At 29.7% G+C, this 23,520-nt stretch overlaps 1 long non-coding RNA gene across 3 annotated transcripts in view; it reads left to right on the top strand.

The window, feature by feature from the left end:
• Positions 1-1,085: 1,085 nt before the first annotated feature.
• The window catches only part of LOC147763068 (uncharacterized), a 30,765-nt gene continuing 8,330 nt past the window's right edge, over positions 1,086-23,520 (top strand). For 2 of the 3 annotated variants that reach the window (XR_015333457.1, XR_015333456.1), the window contains exons 1-3: positions 1,086-9,781; positions 16,244-16,497; positions 22,960-23,213. This is a non-coding gene — a long non-coding RNA (uncharacterized LOC147763068). The remainder of the gene's footprint in view (positions 9,782-16,243; positions 16,498-22,959; positions 23,214-23,520) is intronic. The other variant, XR_015333458.1, reaches the window with a different exon arrangement.

Raw genomic sequence — 23,520 nt, 5'->3', positions numbered from 1 at the left:
TGTTTTAGATAATTCTCACTCTTCTCATACAAAATGTCAAACAACTACAATTCTATTACACACTGTCAACTGTTGAGCTTATCACAGATTTCTATTGTTGTTATGCATCATCTATCCAAATTTCACAAATATTAGACAAGAATTGTGAAAATTATTAACGTTTAACTATTTTAAACCATGGAATTTGGCAGTCTTTTCAATGTCATTTTCAGTTTTCTCAATTTATATGCTCTTAAAATTCTTTTTGATAAGTCACAGTCAACTGTTGAGCTTATCACAGATTTTTATTATTGTTATGCATCATCTGTCCAAATTTCACAAATATTAGACAAGATTTGTGAAAATTATTAATGTTTAACTATTTTAAGGCACCGCATTTGGCAGGTTTTTCAATGTCATTTTCAGTTTTCTCAATTTTATATATTCCGAAAATATCCTTTTTATTAGACACAGTCAACTGTTAAGGTTAACTTTATCAAAATTATAAATATTTAACTATTTTACTGTGGGAAATTTGTCGATTTTTAGAATTTAATTTTCACATTTTTCAAACATATTGTTCTTTTTCCAGGTGACATTCTCCATACAGCATGGTGGCTTTTTTGGTGAACTGATTCTTCCTGTCTGGTCATGGCTAATTCCTAAAGAAAGAACAGGCAGCAAAAGACAACAGCAAGAGCAGTACTATGTCTCATCCATGTGTACAATAGATGGTATATGGCAAGCTTTAGGACATTGTCAAATGGTGTGCTTAACCCGATTCCATAAACCGATTGTAAGGAGGAATCTGCATCTGGTATTGGTAGTAAGGAGATGTCTTAAATGGGTATATATTCTTTTCCAGAGGACAATTATGGGTAATTTGTCACCTCTTACACAAACAAACTTAAATCATAATATTCGATGTTTAATGTGAGGCTAATTAGATGTTGTGAAATTGAAAAAAAAATTGTTTTAGATAATTCTCACTCTTCTCATACAAAATGTCAAACAACTACAATTCTATTACACACTGTCAACTGTTGAGCTTATCACAGATTTCTATTGTTGTTATGCATCATCTATCCAAATTTCACAAATATTAGACAAGAATTGTGAAAATTATTAACGTTTAACTATTTTAAACCATGGAATTTGGCAGTCTTTTCAATGTCATTTTCAGTTTTCTCAATTTATATGCTCTTAAAATTCTTTTTGATAAGTCACAGTCAACTGTTGAGCTTATCACAGATTTTTATTATTGTTATGCATCATCTGTCCAAATTTCACAAATATTAGACAAGATTTGTGAAAATTATTAATGTTTAACTATTTTAAGGCACCGCATTTGGCAGGTTTTTCAATGTCATTTTCAGTTTTCTCAATTTTATATATTCCGAAAATATCCTTTTTATTAGACACAGTCAACTGTTAAGGTTAACTTTATCAAAATTATAAATATTTAACTATTTTACTGTGGGAAATTTGTCGATTTTTAGAATTTAATTTTCACATTTTTCAAACATATTGTTCTTTTTCCAGGTGACCTTTTCCATACAGCATGGTGGCTTTTTTGGTGAACTGATTCTTCCTGTCTGGTCATGGCTAATTCCTAAAGAAAGAACAGGCAGCAAAAGACAACAGCAAGAGCAGTACTATGTCTCATCCATGTGTACAATAGATGGTATATGGCAAGCTTTAGGACATTGTCAAATGGTGTGCTAAACCCTATTCCAGAAACCGCTTGTAAGGTGGAATCTGCATCTGGTATTGGTAGTAAGGAGATGTCTTAAATGGGTATATATTCTTTTCCAGAGGACAGTTATGGGTAATTTGTCACCTCTTACACAAACAAACTCAAATCATAATATTTGATGTTTAATGTGAGTCTAATTAGATGTGAAATTGAAAAAAAAATATTGTAGATAATTCTCACTCTTCTCATACAAAATGTCAAACAACTACAATTCTATTACACACTGTCAACTGATAAGCTTATCACAGATTTTTGTTATTGTTCTGCATTATCTATCCAAATTTTCTTATTTATTGGACAAGATTTGTGAAAATTATTAATGTTTAACTATTTTATACCATGGAATTTGGCAGTCTTTTCATTGTTATTTTCAGTTTTCTCAAATTTATTGTCCAAAAAAAAAATCTTTTTCATGAGATACAGTCAACTGATGAGCTTATCACAGATTGTTATTGTTGATATGCATCATCTATCCAAATTTCACAAATATTAGACAAGATTTGTGAAAATTATTAACGTTTAACTATTTTATGGCATGTAATTTGGCAGTCTTTTCAATGTCATTTTCAGTTTCTCACATTTATATGCTCTAAAAATACTTTTTCATGAGACACAGTCAACTGATGAGCGTATCACATATTTTTATAATTGTTATGCAACATCTATCCAAATTTTACAAATATTGAACAAAATTTATGAAAATTATTAATGTTTAACTATTTTAAACCATGGAATTTGGCAGTCTTTTCAATGTCATTTTCAGTTTTCTCTTAAAATTCTTTTTCATGAGTCACAGTCAACTGTTGAGCTTATCACAGATTTTTATTATTGTTATGCATCATCTGTCCAAATTTCACAAATATTTGACAAGATTTGTGAAAATCATTAATGTTTAACAGCCATTCCACGAAAAAGGGTACAATTCTGAATAATACCTGTCGCAGCTTATTTTCAGTAGTAAAAGCATCTGCAATTTGGCTTTTTTTAGCCTTTTTTAGCAGGACCCGATGCGTTCTACTTAAAAAACAACAATTGATATAGTACCACTTGCTTTAACGGGAACCCCGGGGGTCTATATGCCGCAAAAAGCACGATTTCGACGTGTCGCTTCGGTATTATAGCTGATTTGCCACAAGAAAAAGTTTATATTTTCCCGTATTTTAGTGTTTTTAGTCCTCAACTAATTTGAATTCATGTTTCTTTTTATCATACATGGTGTTCTCTGTCGAATTTGTTGGTTAGTTACGTCACTGTCATATTTTAATTAATGTCGCTCAGTAACCCCTAACCTCCGTAACGCTTTTTTAACTCAGTGTAAGAATAAAAGAAAATGCTCTTAAATGGCCTTCCTGTGCATTTTTCAAACTCTTAATACATGAAGTTTAATAAAACAGTGCTATTTGTTAATTTTGAATGATGCGTTCCATCATAGAGAATGTTAACTCACAAAAGTCGGGGTGTCGCATTTAAGAGCCTAACCTCAGTAACGGACCAAATTTGAAGAAAATGTTGTTTTAGAAAGTTAAAAACATAATTTTTGTTAAGCAAGGACCAACTTCTTCCTAAAAAATTCATTCAGTTGTTATGCAAAGTTATCCCGAGGATAAAAACTGAAAAAGAGTGCGTGTCACCTTGCATCCGTTATGCTAACCTCCGTTACCGAAATAAGTTAATTGTTATAAAAATGACTGTTAATACTTTAAAACGTTATTTCTGTGGTTTTGTGAGTTAGTTCTGATCATAGAAGTAGTTCTACTTCTATGTTCTGATGTAGTATGCATTCATACGGCTTGCTGTTAAAGACATTACCCCGTATTAATATAGATATAAAATATACATATATAGCTGATAATTCTATCAAGATAAGCTAACCATTTAAGTTTTTACTCGAGTTTGCTATAAAATCGAGGGTAAACCGTGATTTGTTTTTTCAAATTGATTTCCATTTGTCACTTGACGATGCCTTTTTGAACTTATCATTCTGATTTTAAGCGAAATGAGGAGTTTTCAGGACTGTCTTGGCAAGAAAAATGGTACTAGCTGACATCAGTACTAGCGTACATGTAGCAGACATTATTTTCGCGGGAGACATATGGCGAAATATATTAAGCATTGAAGCAACGCTTGTATTTATCAGGTAGAACTGCGGGGTTATTAGGCCCTATTTTACTGTTTCAGTAGCACATAATAGTTTTTAACATCTTCTAGATGCTTCCAGTAACTTTAAATGGACAATTATCCGCAAACACGTGTCCATTGTCGGCCTACTTGATTGTATACATCAACTTTCTCGGGTATTGTGTTGTTTTTTACTGCCTATAGCTGCGATCATGTACATGTAGGTTTAATGTTTTATTATTATGTAACGTTTGTCGTATCTGTAATACTACAAATTCCGAATTCAGCCTCTAAAGTCTACTTTAAGCTAAGAAATATCAAAACAAATATGATCGCTATTAATGACCTAACCTCCGTTACGAAATTACTCATTTTTCATTTGAACATTGGATATGTGTGTGCTCATTGATCAATGCTCATATCATAATAGATTGATTGTACTTTGTTCATAAACAAATAGAATGATAAAAAAGAAAGTCTGTCCCCAATGATTAATAAAATATTTAAATTGGAATATCTCAGGCTTTGTATTTAAAGAAAACGGGCCACTTATTATCAATGTGTTTGCACTGCATTTTCTATAATTGAAGAGAAATCTTAAATGGGCAATAATATTTTGAATACATACAAAATCTTAATAATTGAATCAAATATGGAGCCTGTGACCTTTGGCATGATTGAAATATAACCTAATTTAGATGTTACCTAACCTCCGTAACGAAAAAAATACTGTACCATGTTTACACGTGCATATTTCTTTAAATACAGTAATGGTGTGGGTTAAAATTCTTCTACTACTCTCTGAATACCTCTTCATCAAAATAATATAAAAAGTTTTCCAGTTTTGCAAAGTTCATATCACTGCATTTCTTGTTTTGGAATTGTACCCCTTTTCGTGGAATGGCCGTTAACTATTTTAAGGCACCGCATTTGGCAGTTTTTTCAATGTCATTTTCATTTTTCTCAATTTTATATATTCCAAAAATATCCTTTTTATTAGACAGTCAACTGTTAAGGTTAACTTTATCAAAATTATAAATGTTTAACTATTTTACTGTTGGAAATTTGTCAATTTTTAGAATTTAATTTTCACATTTTTCAAACATATTGTTCTTTTTCTAGGTGACCTTTTCCATACAGCATGGTGGCTTTTTTGGTGAACTGATTCTTCCTGTCTGGTCATGGCTAATTCCTATAGAAAGAACAGGCAGCAAAAGACAACAGCAAGAGCAATGCTATGTCTCATCCATGTGTACAATAGATGGTATATGGCAAGCTTTAGGACATTGTCAAATGGTGTGCTTAACCCGATTCCAGAAACCGATTGTAAGGAGGAATCTGCATCTGGTATTGGTAGTAAGGAAATGTCTTAAATGGGTATATATTCTTTTCCAGAGGACAATTATGGGTAATTTGTCACCTCTTACACAAACAAACTTAAATCATAATATTTGATGTTTAATGTGAGGCTAATTAGATGTTGTGAAATTGAAAAAAAAAATGTTTTAGATAATTCTCACTCTTCCCATACAAAATGTCAAACAACTACAATTCTATTACACACTGTCAACTGTTAAGCTTATCACAGATTTTTGTTATTGTTATGCATTATCTATCCAAATTTGCTCATTTCTTGGACAAGATTTGTGAAAATTATTAACGTTTAACTATTTTATACCATGGAATTTGGCAGTCTTTTCATTGTTATTTTCAGTTTTCTCACATTTATATGCTCTGAAAATTATTTTTCATGAAACACATTTAATTGATGAGCTTATCACAGATTTTTATTGTTGTTATGAGTCATTTATCCAAATTTCACAAATATTAGACAAGATTTGTGAAAATTATTAACATTTAACTATTTTAAGGCACCGCATTTGGCAGTCTTTTCAATGTCATTTTCAGTATTTCTCAAATTTACATGTTCTGAAAATATCCTTTTTATTAGACATAGTCAACTGTTTAGGTTAAGTTTATCAAAATTATTGTTCAACCATTTTAGTGTGGGAAATTTGTCAATTTTTAGAATTTAATTTTCACTTTTATCAAACATATTGTTGTTTTTCCAGGTGACCTTTTCCATACAGCGTGATGGCTTTTTTGGTGAACTGATTCTTCCTGTCTGGTCAGGGCTAATTCTTATAGAAAAAACAGACAGCAAAAAACAACAGCAAGAGCAATGCTATGTCTCATCCATGTGTACAATAGATGGCATATGGCAAGCTTTAGGACATTGTCAAATGGTGTGCTAAACCCTATTCCAGAAACCGATTGTAAGGAGGAATCTGCATCTGGTATTGGTAGTAAGGAGATGTCTTAAATGGGTATATATTCTTTTCCAGAGGACAATTATGGGTAATTTGTCACCTCTTACACAAACAAACTTAAATCATAATATTTGATGTTTAATGTGAGGCTAATTAGATGTTGTGAAATTGAAAAAAAAAATGTTTTAGATAATTCTCACTCTTCCCATACAAAATGTCAAACAACTACAATTCTATTACACACTGTCAACTGTTAAGCTTATCACAGATTTTTGTTATTGTTATGCATTATCTATCCAAATTTGCTCATTTCTTGGACAAGATTTGTGAAAATTATTAACGTTTAACTATTTTATACCATGGAATTTGGCAGTCTTTTCATTGTTATTTTCAGTTTTCTCACATTTATATGCTCTGAAAATTATTTTTCATGAAACACATTTAATTGATGAGCTTATCACAGATTTGTATTGTTGTTATGAGTCATTTATCCAAATTTCACAAATATTGGACAAGATTTGTGAAAATTATTAACATTTAACTATTTTAAGGCACCGCATTTGGCAGGCTTTTCAATGTCATTTTCAGTTTTCTCAATTTTATATATTACGAAAATATCCTTTTTATTAGGCACAGTCAACTGTTAAGGTTAACTTTATCAAAATTATAAATATTTAACTATTTTACTGTGGGAAATTTGTCGATTTTTAGAATTTAATTTTCACATTTTTCAAACATATTGTTCTTTTTCCAGGTGACCTTTTCCATACAGCATGGTGGCTTTTTTGGTGAACTGATTCTTCCTGTCTGGTCATGGCTAATTCCTATAGAAAGAACAGGCAGCAAAAGACAACAGCAAGAGCAGTACTATGTCTCATCCATGTGTACAATAGATGGTATATGACAAGCTTTAGGACATTGTCAAATGGTGTGCTAAACCCTATTCCAGAAACCGATTGTAAGGAGGAATCTGCATCTGGTATTGGTAGTAAGGAGATGTCTTAAATGGGTATATATTCTTTTCCAGAGGACAATTATGGGTAATTTGTCACCTCTTACACAAACAAACTCAAATCATAATATTCGATGTTTAATGTGAGGCTAATTAGATGTTGTGAAATTGAAAAAAAAATTGTTTTAGATAATTCTCACTCTTCTCATACAAAATGTCAAACAACTACAATTCTATTACACACTGTCAACTGTTGAGCTTATCACAGATTTTTGTTATTGTTCTGCATTATCTATCCAAATTTTCTCATTTATTGGACAAGATTTGTGAAAATTATTAACGTTTAACTATTTTATACCATGGAATTTGGCAGTCTTCTCAATGTAATTTTCAGTTTTCTCAAATTTATTGTCCAAAAAAAAAATCTTTTTCATGAGATACAGTCAACTGATGAGCTTATCACAGATTGTTATTGTTGATATGCATCATCTATCCAAATTTCACAAATATTAGACAAGATTTGTGAAAATTATTAACGTTTAACTATTTTATGGCATGTAATTTGGCAGTCTTTTCAATGTCATTTTCAGTTTCTCACATTTATATGCTCTAAAAATACTTTTTCATGAGACACAGTCAACTGATGAGCGTATCACATATTTTTATAATTGTTATGCAACATCTATCCAAATTTTACAAATATTGAACAAAATTTATGAAAATTATTAATGTTTAACTATTTTAAACCATGGAATTTGGCAGTCTTTTCAATGTCATTTTCAGTTTTCTCTTAAAATTCTTTTTCATGAGTCACAGTCAACTGTTGAGCTTATCACAGATTTTTATTATTGTTATGCATCATCTGTCCAAATTTCACAAATATTTGACAAGATTTGTGAAAATCATTAATGTTTAACTATTTTAAGGCACCGCATTTGGCAGTTTTTTCAATGTTATTTTCATTTTTCTCAATTTTATATATTCCAAAAATATCCTTTTTATTAGACAGTCAACTGTTAAGGTTAACTTTATCAAAATTATAAATGTTTAACTATTTTACTGTTGGAAATTTGTCAATTTTTAGAATTTAATTTTCACATTTTTCAAACATATTGTTCTTTTTCTAGGTGACCTTTTCCATACAGCATGGTGGCTTTTTTGGTGAACTGATTCTTCCTGTCTGGTCATGGCTAATTCCTATAGAAAGAACAGGCAGCAAAAGACAACAGCAAGAGCAGTACTATGTCTCATCCATGTGTACAATAGATGGTATATGGCAAGTTTAGGACATTGTCAAATGGTGTGCTTAACCCGATTCCAGAAACCGATTGTAAGGAGGAATCTGCATCTGGTATTGGTAGTAAGGAGATGTCTTAAATGGGTATATATTCTTTTCCAGAGGACAATTATGGGTAATTTGTCACCTCTTACACAAACAAACTTAAATCATAATATTTGATGTTTAATGTGAGGCTAATTAGATGTTGTGAAATTGAAAAAAAAAAATGTTTTAGATAATTCTCACTCTTTCCATACAAAATGTCAAACAACTACAATTCTATTACACACTGTCAACTGTTAAGCTTATCACAGATTTTTGTTATTGTTCTGCATTATCTATCCAAATTTTCTCATTTATTGGACAAGATTTGTGAAAATTATTAACGTTTAACTATTTTATACCATGGAATTTGGCAGTCTTCTCAATGTAATTTTCAGTTTTCTCAAATTTATTGTCCAAAAAAAAAATCTTTTTCATGAGATACAGTCAACTGATGAGCTTATCACAGATTGTTATTGTTGATATGCATCATCTATCCAAATTTCACAAATATTAGACAAGATTTGTGAAAATTATTAACGTTTAACTATTTTATGGCATGTAATTTGGCAGTCTTTTCAATGTCATTTTCAGTTTCTCACATTTATATGCTCTAAAAATACTTTTTCATGAGACACAGTCAACTGATGAGCGTATCACATATTTTTATAATTGTTATGCAACATCTATCCAAATTTTACAAATATTGAACAAAATTTATGAAAATTATTAATGTTTAACTATTTTAAACCATGGAATTTGGCAGTCTTTTCAATGTCATTTTCAGTTTTCTCTTAAAATTCTTTTTCATGAGTCACAGTCAACTGTTGAGCTTATCACAGATTTTTATTATTGTTATGCATCATCTGTCCAAATTTCACAAATATTTGACAAGATTTGTGAAAATCATTAATGTTTAACTATTTTAAGGCACCGCATTTGGCAGTTTTTTCAATGTTATTTTCATTTTTCTCAATTTTATATATTCCAAAAATATCCTTTTTATTAGACAGTCAACTGTTAAGGTTAACTTTATCAAAATTATAAATGTTTAACTATTTTACTGTTGGAAATTTGTCAATTTTTAGAATTTAATTTTCACATTTTTCAAACATATTGTTCTTTTTCTAGGTGACCTTTTCCATACAGCATGGTGGCTTTTTTGGTGAACTGATTCTTCCTGTCTGGTCATGGCTAATTCCTATAGAAAGAACAGGCAGCAAAAGACAACAGCAAGAGCAGTACTATGTCTCATCCATGTGTACAATAGATGGTATATGGCAAGTTTAGGACATTGTCAAATGGTGTGCTTAACCCGATTCCAGAAACCGATTGTAAGGAGGAATCTGCATCTGGTATTGGTAGTAAGGAGATGTCTTAAATGGGTATATATTCTTTTCCAGAGGACAGTTATGGGTAATTTGTCACCTCTTACACAAACAAACTTAAATCATAATATTTGATGTTTAATGTGAGGCTAATTAGATGTTGTGAAATTGAAAAAAAAAAATGTTTTAGATAATTCTCACTCTTTCCATAGAAAATGTCAAACAACTACAATTCTATTACACACTGTCAACTGTTAAGCTTATCACAGATTTTTGTTATTGTTATGCATTATCTATTCAAATTTGCTCATTTCTTGGACAAGATTTGTGAAAATTATTAACGTTTAACTATTTTATACCATGGAATTTGGCAGTCTTTTCATTGTTATTTTCAGTTTTCTCACATTTATATGCTCTGAAAATTATTTTTCATTAAACACATTTAATTGATGAGCTTATCACAGATTTTTATTGTTGTTATGAGTCATTTATCCAAATTTCACAAATATTGGACAAGATTTGTGAAAATTATTAACATTTAACTATTTTAAGGCACCGCATTTGGCAGTCTTTTCAATGTCATTTTCAGTATTTCTCAAATTTACATGTTCTGAAAATATCCTTTTTATTAGACATAGTCAACTGTTTAGGTTTAGTTTATCAAAATTATTGTTCAACCATTTTAGTGTGGGAAATTTGTCAATTTTTAGAATTTAATTTTCACTTTTATCAAACATATTGTTGTTTTTCCAGGTGACCTTTTCCATACAGCGTGATGGCTTTTTTGGTGAACTGATTCTTCCTGTCTTGTCAGGGCTAATTCTTATAGAAAAAACAGACAGCAAAAAACAACAGCAAGAGCAATGCTATGTCTCATCCATGTGTACAATAGATGGCATATGGCAAGCTTTAGGACATTGTCAAATGGTGTGCTAAACCCTATTCCAGAAACCGATTGTAAGGAGGAATCTGCATCTGGTATTGGTAGTAAGGAGATGTCTTAAATGGTTATATATTCTTTTCCAGAGGACAGTTATGGGTAATTTGTCACCTCTTACACAAATAAACTCAAATCATAATATTTGATGTTTAATGTGAGTCTAATTAGATGTTGTGAAATTGAAAAAAAAAATGTTTTAGATAATTCTCACTCTTTCCATACAAAATGTCAAACAACTACAATTCTATTACACACTGTCAACTGTTAAGCTTATCACAGATTTTTGTTATTGTTCTGCATTATCTATCCAAATTTTCTCATTTATTGGACAAGATTTGTGAAAATTATTAACGTTTAACTATTTTAAGACACCGCATTTTACAGTCTTTTCAGTGTCATTTTCAGTTTTCTCAATTTTATTGTCCAAAAAAAATATTTTTAATGAGACACAGTCAACTGATGAGCTTATCACAAATTTTTATTGTTGTTATGCATCATCTATCCAAATTTCACAAATATTAGACAAGATTTGTGAAAATTATTGACGTTTAACTATTTTAAGTCATGGAATTTGGCAGTCTTTTCAATGTCATTTTCAGTTTTCTCACATTTATATGCTCTGAAAAATGTTTTTCATGAGACACAGTCAACTGATGAGCTGATCACAGATTTTTATTATTGTTATGCATCATCTGTCTAAATTTCACAAATTTTGGACAAGATTTGTGAAAATTATTAACATTTAACTATTTTAAGGCACCGCATTTGGCAGTCTTTTCAATGTCATTTTCAGTTTTCTCAATTTTATTGTCCAAAAAAAACTTTTTCATGCGACACAGTAAACTGATGAGCTTATCACAGATTTTTATCACTCCAAATTCCACAAATATTGGAGAAGATTTGTGAAAAATATTAATGTTTAACTATTTTATACCATGGAATTTGGCAGCCTTTTCAATGTCATTTTCAGTTTTCTCACATTTATATGCTCTCAAAAATGTTTTTTATGAGACACAGTAAACTGATGAGCTTATCACAGATTTTAATTATTGTTATGCATCATCTATTCAAATTTCAGAAATTTTAGACAAGATTTGTGAAAATTATTAACGTTTAACTATTTTATGCCATGGAATTTGGCAGTCTTTTCAATGTCATTTTCAATTTTCTCACATTTATATGCTCTGAAAAATGTTTTTCATGAGATATAGTCAACTGATGAGCTTATCACAGATTTTTATTATTGTTATGCATCATCTGTCCAAATTTCACAAATATTGGACAAGATTTGTGAAAATTATTAACATTTAACTATTTTAAGGCACCGCATTTGGCAGTCTTTTCAATGTCATTTTCAGTATTTCTCAAATTTATATGTTCTGAAAATATCCTTTTTATCAGACATAGTCAACTGTTTAGGTTAAGTTTATCAAAATTATTGTTCAACTATTTTAGTGTGGGAAATTTGTCAATTTTTAGAATTTAATTTTCACTTTTATCAAACATATTGTTGTTTTTCCAGGTGACCTTTTCCATACAGCGTGATGGCTTTTTTGGTGAACTGATTCTTCCTGTCTTGTCAGGGCTAATTCTAATAGAAAAAACTGACAGCAAAAGACAACAGTAAGAGCAATGCTATGTCTCATCCATGTGTACAATAGATGGCATATGGCAAGCTTTAGGACATTGTCAAATGGTGTGCTAAACCCTATTCCAGAAACCGATTGTAAGGAGGAATCTGCATCTGGTATTGGTAGTAAGGAGATGTCTTAAATGGGTATATATTCTTTTCCAGAGGACAGTTATGGGTAATTTGTCACCTCTTACACAAACAAACTCAAATCATAATATTTGATGTTTAATGTGAGTCTAATTAGATGTGAAATTGAAAAAAAAAATATTGTAGATAATGCTCACTCTTCGCATACAAAATGTCAAACAACTACAATTCTATCACATACTGTCAACTGTTAAGCTTATCACAGATTTTTGTTATTGTTAAGCATCATCTCTCCAAATTTCACAAATATTGAACAAGTTTTGTGAAAATTATTAACGTTTAACTATTTTATGCCAGTTTTCTCAACATTATTGTCCAAGAAATATCTTTTTCATAAGACACAGTCAACTGATGAGCTTATCACAGATTTTTATTGTTGTTATGCATCATCTATCCAAATTTCACAAATATTAGACAAGATTTGTGAAAATTATTGACGTTTAACTATTTTAAGCCATGGAATTTGGCAGTCTTTTCAATGTCATTTTCAATTTTCTCAATTTTATTGTCCAAAAAAAATATTTTTAATGAGACACAGTCAACTGATGAGCTTATCACAGATTTTAATTATTGTTAAGCATCATCACTCCAAATTCCACAAATATTGGAGAAGATTTGTGAAAAATATTAATGTTTAACTATTTTATACCATGGAATTTGGCAGTCTTTTCAGTGTCATTTTCAGTTTTCTAACATTTATTTATGCTCTGAAAAATGTTTTTCATGAGACACAGTCAACTGATGAGCTTATCACAGATTTTTATTGTTGTTATGCATCATTTATTCAAATTTCACAAATATTAGACAAGATTTGTGAAAATTATTAACGTTTAACTATTTTAAGCCATGGAATTTGGCTGTCTTTTCAGTGTCATTTTCAGTTTTCTCACATTTATATGCTCTGAAAAATGTTTTTCATGAGACACAGTCAACTGATGAACTTATCACAGATTTTAATTATTGTTATGCATCATCTGTCCAAATTTCACAAATATTGGACAAGATTTGTGAAAATTATTAACATTTAGCTATTTTAAGGCACCGCATTTCGCAGTCTTTTCAATGTCATTTTCAGTTTTCTCAATTTTATTGTCCAAAAAAATCTTTTTCATGCAACACAGTAAACTGATGAGCTTATCAAATTTTTATTATTGTTTAGCATCATCACTCCAAATTCCACAAATATTAGAGAAGATTTGTGAAAAATATTAATGTTTAACTATTTTATACCATGGAATTTGGCAGTCTTTTCAGTGTCATTTTCAGTTTTCTCACATTTATTTGCTCATAAAAATGTTTTTCATGAGTCGCAGTCAACTGATGAGCTTATCACAGATTTTTATTGTTGTTATACATCATCTATCCAAATTTCACAAATATTAGACAAGATTTGTGAAAATCATTAATGTTTAACTATTTTAAGCCATGGAATTTGGCAGTCTTTTCAATGTCATTTTCAGTTTTCTCACATTTATATGCTCTGAAAAAATGTTTTTCATGAGACAGTCAACTGATGAGCTTATCACAGATTTTTATTATTGTTATGCAACATCTATCCAAATTTTACAAATATTGAACAAAATTTATGAAAATTATTAATGTTTAACTATTTTAAACCATGGAATTTGGCAGTCTTTTCAATGTCATTTTCAGTTTTCTCACATTTATATGCTCTGAAAAAATGTTTTTCATGAGACAGTCAACTGATGAGCTTATCACAGATTTTTATTATTGTTATGCAACATCTATCCAAATTTTACAAATATTGAACAAAATTTATGAAAATTATTAATGTTTCACTATTTTAAATCATGGAATTTGGCAGTCTTTTCAATGTCATTTTCAGTTTTCTCACATTTATATGCTCTGAAAAAATGTTTTTCATGAGACAGTCAACTGATGAGCTTATCACAGATTTTTATTATTGTTATGCATCATCTGTCCAAATTTCACAAATATTGGACAAGATTTGTGAAAATTATTAACATTTAACTATTTTAAGGCACTGCATTTGGCAGTCTTTTCAATGTCATTTTCAGTATTTCTCAAATTTATATGTTCTGAAAATATCCTTTTTATCAGTCATAGTCAACTGTTTAGGTTAAGTTTATCAAAATTTTTGTTCAACTATTTTAGTGTGGGAAATTTGTCAATTTTTAGAATTTAATTTTCACTTTTATCAAACATATTGTTGTTTTTCCAGGTGACATTTTCCATACAGCGTGATGGCTTTTTTGGTGAACTGATTCTTCCTGTCTGGTCAGGGCTAATTCTAATAGAAAAAACTGACAGCAAAAGACAACAGCAAGAGCAATGCTATGTCTCATCCATGTGTACAATAGATGGCATATGGCAAGCTTTAGGACATTGTCAAATGGTGTGCTAAACCCTATTCCAGAAACCGATTGTAAGGAGGAATCTGCATCTGGTATTGGTAGTAAGGAGATGTCTTAAATGGGTATATATTCTTTTCCAGAGGACAGTTATGGGTAATTTGTCACCTCTTACACAAACAAACTCAAATCATAATATTTGATGTTTAATGTGAGTCTAATTAGATGTGAAATTGAAAAAAAAAATATTGTAGATAATTCTCACTCTTTGCATACAAAATGTCAAACAACTACAATTCTATCACATACTGTCAACTGTTAAGCTTATCACAGATTTTTGTTATTGTTAAGCATCATCTCTCCAAATTTCACAAATATTGAACAAGTTTTGTGAAAATTATTAACGTTTAACTATTTTATGCCACTTTTCTCAACATTATTGTCAAAAAAAAATCTTTTTCATAAGACACAGTCAACTGATAAGCTTATCAGAGATTTCTATTGTTTTTATGCAACATCTGTCCAAATTTCACAAATATTTGACAAGATTTGGGAAAATGATTAACGTTTAACTATTTTAAGCCATGGAATTTGGCAGTCTTTTCAATGTAATTTTCAGTTTTTTCACATTTTTATGCTCTGAAAATTCTTTTTCTTGAGACAGATTCAACTGATGAGCTTATCACAGATTTTAATTGGTGTTATGCATCATCTATCCTAATTTCACAAATATTGAACAAGATTTGTGAAAATGATTAATGTTTAACTATTTTATGGCATGTAATTTGGCGGTCTTTTCAATGTCATTTTCAGTTTCTCACATTTATATGCTCTAAAAATACGTTGTCATGAGACACATTCAACTGATGAGCTTATCACAGATTTCTATTGTTGTTATGCAACATATATTTCAGTTTTCTCAAATTTATTGTCCAAAAAAAAATCTTTTTCATGAGATACAGTCAACTGATGAGATTATCACAGATTGTTATTGTTGTTATGCATCATCTATCCAAATTTCACAAATATTAGACAAGATTTGTGAAAATTATTAAGGTTTAACTATTTTATGGCATGTAATTTGGCAGTCTTTTCAATGTCATTTTCAGTTTCTCACATTTATATGCTCTAAAAATACTTTTTCATGAGCCACAGTCAACTGATGAGCTTATCACATATTTTTATAATTGTTATGCAACGTCTATCCAAATTTTACAAATATTGAACAAAATTTATGAAAATTATTAATGTTTAACTATTTTAAACCATGGAATTTGGCAGTCTTTTCAATGTTATTTTCATTTTTCTCAATTTTATATATTCCAAAAATATCCTTTTTATTAGACAGTCAACTGTTAAGGTTAACTTTATCAAAATTATAAATGTTTAACTATTTTACTGTTGGAAATTTGTCAATTTTTAGAATTTAATTTTCACATTTTTCAAACATATTGTTCTTTTTCTAGGTGACCTTTTCCATACAGCATGGTGGCTTTTTTGGTGAACTGATTCTTCCTGTCTGGTCATGGCTAATTCCTATAGAAAGAACAGGCAGCAAAAGACAACAGCAAGAGCAGTACTATGTCTCATCCATGTGTACAATAGATGGTATATGGCAAGTTTAGGACATTGTCAAATGGTGTGCTTAACCCGATTCCAGAAACCGATTGTAAGGAGGAATCTGCATCTGGTATTGGTAGTAAGGAGATGTCTTAAATGGGTATATATTCTTTTCCAGAGGACAGTTATGGGTAATTTGTCACCTCTTACACAAACAAACTTAAATCATAATATTTGATGTTTAATGTGAGGCTAATTAGATGTTGTGAAATTGAAAAAAAAAAATGTTTTAGATAATTCTCACTCTTTCCATACAAAATGTCAAACAACTACAATTCTATTACACACTGTCAACTGTTAAGCTTATCACAGATTTTTGTTATTGTTATGCATTATCTATTCAAATTTGCTCATTTCTTGGACAAGATTTGTGAAAATTATTAACGTTTAACTATTTTATACCATGGAATTTGGCAGTCTTTTCATTGTTATTTTCAGTTTTCTCACATTTATATGCTCTGAAAATTATTTTTCATTAAACACATTTAATTGATGAGCTTATCACAGATTTTTATTGTTGTTATGAGTCATTTATCCAAATTTCACAAATATTGGACAAGATTTGTGAAAATTATTAACATTTAACTATTTTAAGGCACCGCATTTGGCAGTCTTTTCAATGTCATTTTCAGTATTTCTCAAATTTACATGTTCTGAAAATATCCTTTTTATTAGACATAGTCAACTGTTTAGGTTTAGTTTATCAAAATTATTGTTCAACCATTTTAGTGTGGGAAATTTGTCAATTTTTAGAATTTAATTTTCACTTTTATCAAACATATTGTTGTTTTTCCAGGTGACCTTTTCCATACAGCGTGATGGCTTTTTTGGTGAACTGATTCTTCCTGTCTTGTCAGGGCTAATTCTTATAGAAAAAACAGACAGCAAAAAACAACAGCAAGAGCAATGCTATGTCTCATCCATGTGTACAATAGATGGCATATGGCAAGCTTTAGGACATTGTCAAATGGTGTGCTAAACCCTATTCCAGAAACCGATTGTAAGGAGGAATCTGCATCTGGTATTGGTAGTAAGGAGATGTCTTAAATGGTTATATATTCTTTTCCAGAGGACAGTTATGGGTAATTTGTCACCTCTTACACAAATAAACTCAAATCATAATATTTGATGTTTAATGTGAGTCTAATTAGATGTTGTGAAATTGAAAAAAAAAATGTTTTAGATAATTCTCACTCTTTCCATACAAAATGTCAAACAACTACAATTCTATTACACACTGTCAACTGTTAAGCTTATCACAGATTTTTGTTATTGTTCTGCATTATCTATCCAAATTTTCTCATTTATTGGACAAGATTTGTGAAAATTATTAACGTTTAACTATTTTAAGACACCGCATTTTACAGTCTTTTCAGTGTCATTTTCAGTTTTCTCAATTTTATTGTCCAAAAAAAATATTTTTAATGAGACACAGTCAACTGATGAGCTTATCACAAATTTTTATTGTTGTTATGCATCATCTATCCAAATTTCACAAATATTAGACAAGATTTGTGAAAATTATTGACGTTTAACTATTTTAAGTCATGGAATTTGGCAGTCTTTTCAATGTCATTTTCAGTTTTCTCACATTTATATGCTCTGAAAAATGTTTTTCATGAGACACAGTCAACTGATGAGCTGATCACAGATTTTTATTATTGTTATGCATCATCTGTCTAAATTTCACAAATTTTGGACAAGATTTGTGAAAATTATTAACATTTAACTATTTTAAGGCACCGCATTTGGCAGTCTTTTCAATGTCATTTTCAGTTTTCTCAATTTTATTGTCCAAAAAAAACTTTTTCATGCGACACAGTAAACTGATGAGCTTATCACAGATTTTTATCACTCCAAATTCCACAAATATTGGAGAAGATTTGTGAAAAATATTAATGTTTAACTATTTTATACCATGGAATTTGGCAGCCTTTTCAATGTCATTTTCAGTTTTCTCACATTTATATGCTCTCAAAAATGTTTTTTATGAGACACAGTAAACTGATGAGCTTATCACAGATTTTAATTATTGTTATGCATCATCTATTCAAATTTCAGAAATTTTAGACAAGATTTGTGAAAATTATTAACGTTTAACTATTTTATGCCATGGAATTTGGCAGTCTTTTCAATGTCATTTTCAATTTTCTCACATTTATATGCTCTGAAAAATGTTTTTCATGAGATATAGTCAACTGATGAGCTTATCACAGATTTTTATTATTGTTATGCATCATCTGTCCAAATTTCACAAATATTGGACAAGATTTGTGAAAATTATTAACATTTAACTATTTTAAGGCACCGCATTTGGCAGTCTTTTCAATGTCATTTTCAGTATTTCTCAAATTTATATGTTCTGAAAATATCCTTTTTATCAGACATAGTCAACTGTTTAGGTTAAGTTTATCAAAATTATTGTTCAACTATTTTAGTGTGGGAAATTTGTCAATTTTTAGAATTTAATTTTCACTTTTATCAAACATATTGTTGTTTTTCCAGGTGACCTTTTCCATACAGCGTGATGGCTTTTTTGGTGAACTGATTCTTCCTGTCTTGTCAGGGCTAATTCTAATAGAAAAAACTGACAGCAAAAGACAACAGTAAGAGCAATGCTATGTCTCATCCATGTGTACAATAGATGGCATATGGCAAGCTTTAGGACATTGTCAAATGGTGTGCTAAACCCTATTCCAGAAACCGATTGTAAGGAGGAATCTGCATCTGGTATTGGTAGTAAGGAGATGTCTTAAATGGGTATATATTCTTTTCCAGAGGACAGTTATGGGTAATTTGTCACCTCTTACACAAACAAACTCAAATCATAATATTTGATGTTTAATGTGAGTCTAATTAGATGTGAAATTGAAAAAAAAAATATTGTAGATAATGCTCACTCTTCGCATACAAAATGTCAAACAACTACAATTCTATCACATACTGTCAACTGTTAAGCTTATCACAGATTTTTGTTATTGTTAAGCATCATCTCTCCAAATTTCACAAATATTGAACAAGTTTTGTGAAAATTATTAACGTTTAACTATTTTATGCCAGTTTTCTCAACATTATTGTCCAAGAAATATCTTTTTCATAAGACACAGTCAACTGATGAGCTTATCACAGATTTTTATTGTTGTTATGCATCATCTATCCAAATTTCACAAATATTAGACAAGATTTGTGAAAATTATTGACGTTTAACTATTTTAAGCCATGGAATTTGGCAGTCTTTTCAATGTCATTTTCAATTTTCTCAATTTTATTGTCCAAAAAAAATATTTTTAATGAGACACAGTCAACTGATGAGCTTATCACAGATTTTAATTATTGTTAAGCATCATCACTCCAAATTCCACAAATATTGGAGAAGATTTGTGAAAAATATTAATGTTTAACTATTTTATACCATGGAATTTGGCAGTCTTTTCAGTGTCATTTTCAGTTTTCTAACATTTATTTATGCTCTGAAAAATGTTTTTCATGAGACACAGTCAACTGATGAGCTTATCACAGATTTTTATTGTTGTTATGCATCATTTATTCAAATTTCACAAATATTAGACAAGATTTGTGAAAATTATTAACGTTTAACTATTTTAAGCCATGGAATTTGGCTGTCTTTTCAGTGTCATTTTCAGTTTTCTCACATTTATATGCTCTGAAAAATGTTTTTCATGAGACACAGTCAACTGATGAACTTATCACAGATTTTAATTATTGTTATGCATCATCTGTCCAAATTTCACAAATATTGGACAAGATTTGTGAAAATTATTAACATTTAGCTATTTTAAGGCACCGCATTTCGCAGTCTTTTCAATGTCATTTTCAGTTTTCTCAATTTTATTGTCCAAAAAAATCTTTTTCATGCAACACAGTAAACTGATGAGCTTATCAAATTTTTATTATTGTTTAGCATCATCACTCCAAATTCCACAAATATTAGAGAAGATTTGTGAAAAATATTAATGTTTAACTATTTTATACCATGGAATTTGGCAGTCTTTTCAGTGTCATTTTCAGTTTTCTCACATTTATTTGCTCATAAAAATGTTTTTCATGAGTCGCAGTCAACTGATGAGCTTATCACAGATTTTTATTGTTGTTATACATCATCTATCCAAATTTCACAAATATTAGACAAGATTTGTGAAAATCATTAATGTTTAACTATTTTAAGCCATGGAATTTGGCAGTCTTTTCAATGTCATTTTCAGTTTTCTCACATTTATATGCTCTGAAAAAATGTTTTTCATGAGACAGTCAACTGATGAGCTTATCACAGATTTTTATTATTGTTATGCAACATCTATCCAAATTTTACAAATATTGAACAAAATTTATGAAAATTATTAATGTTTAACTATTTTAAACCATGGAATTTGGCAGTCTTTTCAATGTCATTTTCAGTTTTCTCACATTTATATGCTCTGAAAAAATGTTTTTCATGAGACAGTCAACTGATGAGCTTATCACAGATTTTTATTATTGTTATGCAACATCTATCCAAATTTTACAAATATTGAACAAAATTTATGAAAATTATTAATGTTTCACTATTTTAAATCATGGAATTTGGCAGTCTTTTCAATGTCATTTTCAGTTTTCTCACATTTATATGCTCTGAAAAAATGTTTTTCATGAGACAGTCAACTGATGAGCTTATCACAGATTTTTATTATTGTTATGCATCATCTGTCCAAATTTCACAAATATTGGACAAGATTTGTGAAAATTATTAACATTTAACTATTTTAAGGCACTGCATTTGGCAGTCTTTTCAATGTCATTTTCAGTATTTCTCAAATTTATATGTTCTGAAAATATCCTTTTTATCAGTCATAGTCAACTGTTTAGGTTAAGTTTATCAAAATTTTTGTTCAACTATTTTAGTGTGGGAAATTTGTCAATTTTTAGAATTTAATTTTCACTTTTATCAAACATATTGTTGTTTTTCCAGGTGACATTTTCCATACAGCGTGATGGCTTTTTTGGTGAACTGATTCTTCCTGTCTGGTCAGGGCTAATTCTAATAGAAAAAACTGACAGCAAAAGACAACAGCAAGAGCAATGCTATGTCTCATCCATGTGTACAATAGATGGCATATGGCAAGCTTTAGGACATTGTCAAATGGTGTGCTAAACCCTATTCCAGAAACCGATTGTAAGGAGGAATCTGCATCTGGTATTGGTAGTAAGGAGATGTCTTAAATGGGTATATATTCTTTTCCAGAGGACAGTTATGGGTAATTTGTCACCTCTTACACAAACAAACTCAAATCATAATATTTGATGTTTAATGTGAGTCTAATTAGATGTGAAATTGAAAAAAAAAATATTGTAGATAATTCTCACTCTTTGCATACAAAATGTCAAACAACTACAATTCTATCACATACTGTCAACTGTTAAGCTTATCACAGATTTTTGTTATTGTTAAGCATCATCTCTCCAAATTTCACAAATATTGAACAAGTTTTGTGAAAATTATTAACGTTTAACTATTTTATGCCACTTTTCTCAACATTATTGTCAAAAAAAAATCTTTTTCATAAGACACAGTCAACTGATAAGCTTATCAGAGATTTCTATTGTTTTTATGCAACATCTGTCCAAATTTCACAAATATTTGACAAGATTTGGGAAAATGATTAACGTTTAACTATTTTAAGCCATGGAATTTGGCAGTCTTTTCAATGTAATTTTCAGTTTTTTCACATTTTTATGCTCTGAAAATTCTTTTTCTTGAGACAGATTCAACTGATGAGCTTATCACAGATTTTAATTGGTGTTATGCATCATCTATCCTAATTTCACAAATATTGAACAAGATTTGTGAAAATGATTAATGTTTAACTATTTTATGGCATGTAATTTGGCGGTCTTTTCAATGTCATTTTCAGTTTCTCACATTTATATGCTCTAAAAATACGTTGTCATGAGACACATTCAACTGATGAGCTTATCACAGATTTCTATTGTTGTTATGCAACATATATTTCAGTTTTCTCAAATTTATTGTCCAAAAAAAAATCTTTTTCATGAGATACAGTCAACTGATGAGATTATCACAGATTGTTATTGTTGTTATGCATCATCTATCCAAATTTCACAAATATTAGACAAGATTTGTGAAAATTATTAAGGTTTAACTATTTTATGGCATGTAATTTGGCAGTCTTTTCAATGTCATTTTCAGTTTCTCACATTTATATGCTCTAAAAATACTTTTTCATGAGCCACAGTCAACTGATGAGCTTATCACATATTTTTATAATTGTTATGCAACGTCTATCCAAATTTTACAAATATTGAACAAAATTTATGAAAATTATTAATGTTTAACTATTTTAAACCATGGAATTTGGCAGTCTTTTCAATGTTATTTTCATTTTTCTCAATTTTATATATTCCAAAAATATCCTTTTTATTAGACAGTCAACTGTTAAGGTTAACTTTATCAAAATTATAAATGTTTAACTATTTTACTGTTGGAAATTTGTCAATTTTTAGAATTTAATTTTCACATTTTTCAAACATATTGTTCTTTTTCTAGGTGACCTTTTCCATACAGCATGGTGGCTTTTTTGGTGAACTGATTCTTCCTGTCTGGTCATGGCTAATTCCTATAGAAAGAACAGGCAGCAAAAGACAACAGCAAGAGCAGTACTATGTCTCATCCATGTGTACAATAGATGGTATATGGCAAGTTTAGGACATTGTCAAATGGTGTGCTTAACCCGATTCCAGAAACCGATTGTAAGGAGGAATCTGCATCTGGTATTGGTAGTAAGGAGATGTCTTAAATGGGTATATATTCTTTTCCAGAGGACAGTTATGGGTAATTTGTCACCTCTTACACAAACAAACTTAAATCATAATATTTGATGTTTAATGTGAGGCTAATTAGATGTTGTGAAATTGAAAAAAAAAAATGTTTTAGATAATTCTCACTCTTTCCATACAAAATGTCAAACAACTACAATTCTATTACACACTGTCAACTGTTAAGCTTATCACAGATTTTTGTTATTGTTATGCATTATCTATTCAAATTTGCTCATTTCTTGGACAAGATTTGTGAAAATTATTAACGTTTAACTATTTTATACCATGG

Source organism: Lingula anatina, chromosome 3 (genome assembly GCF_051362555.1).
Source record: "Lingula anatina isolate TDL-2025a chromosome 3, LinAna3.0, whole genome shotgun sequence".
Taxonomy (NCBI): Eukaryota; Metazoa; Brachiopoda; class Lingulata; order Lingulida; family Lingulidae; genus Lingula; species Lingula anatina.
The sequence above is the reverse complement of the archived record's forward strand: the minus strand, read 5'-3'. Positions and strand labels throughout refer to the sequence as shown.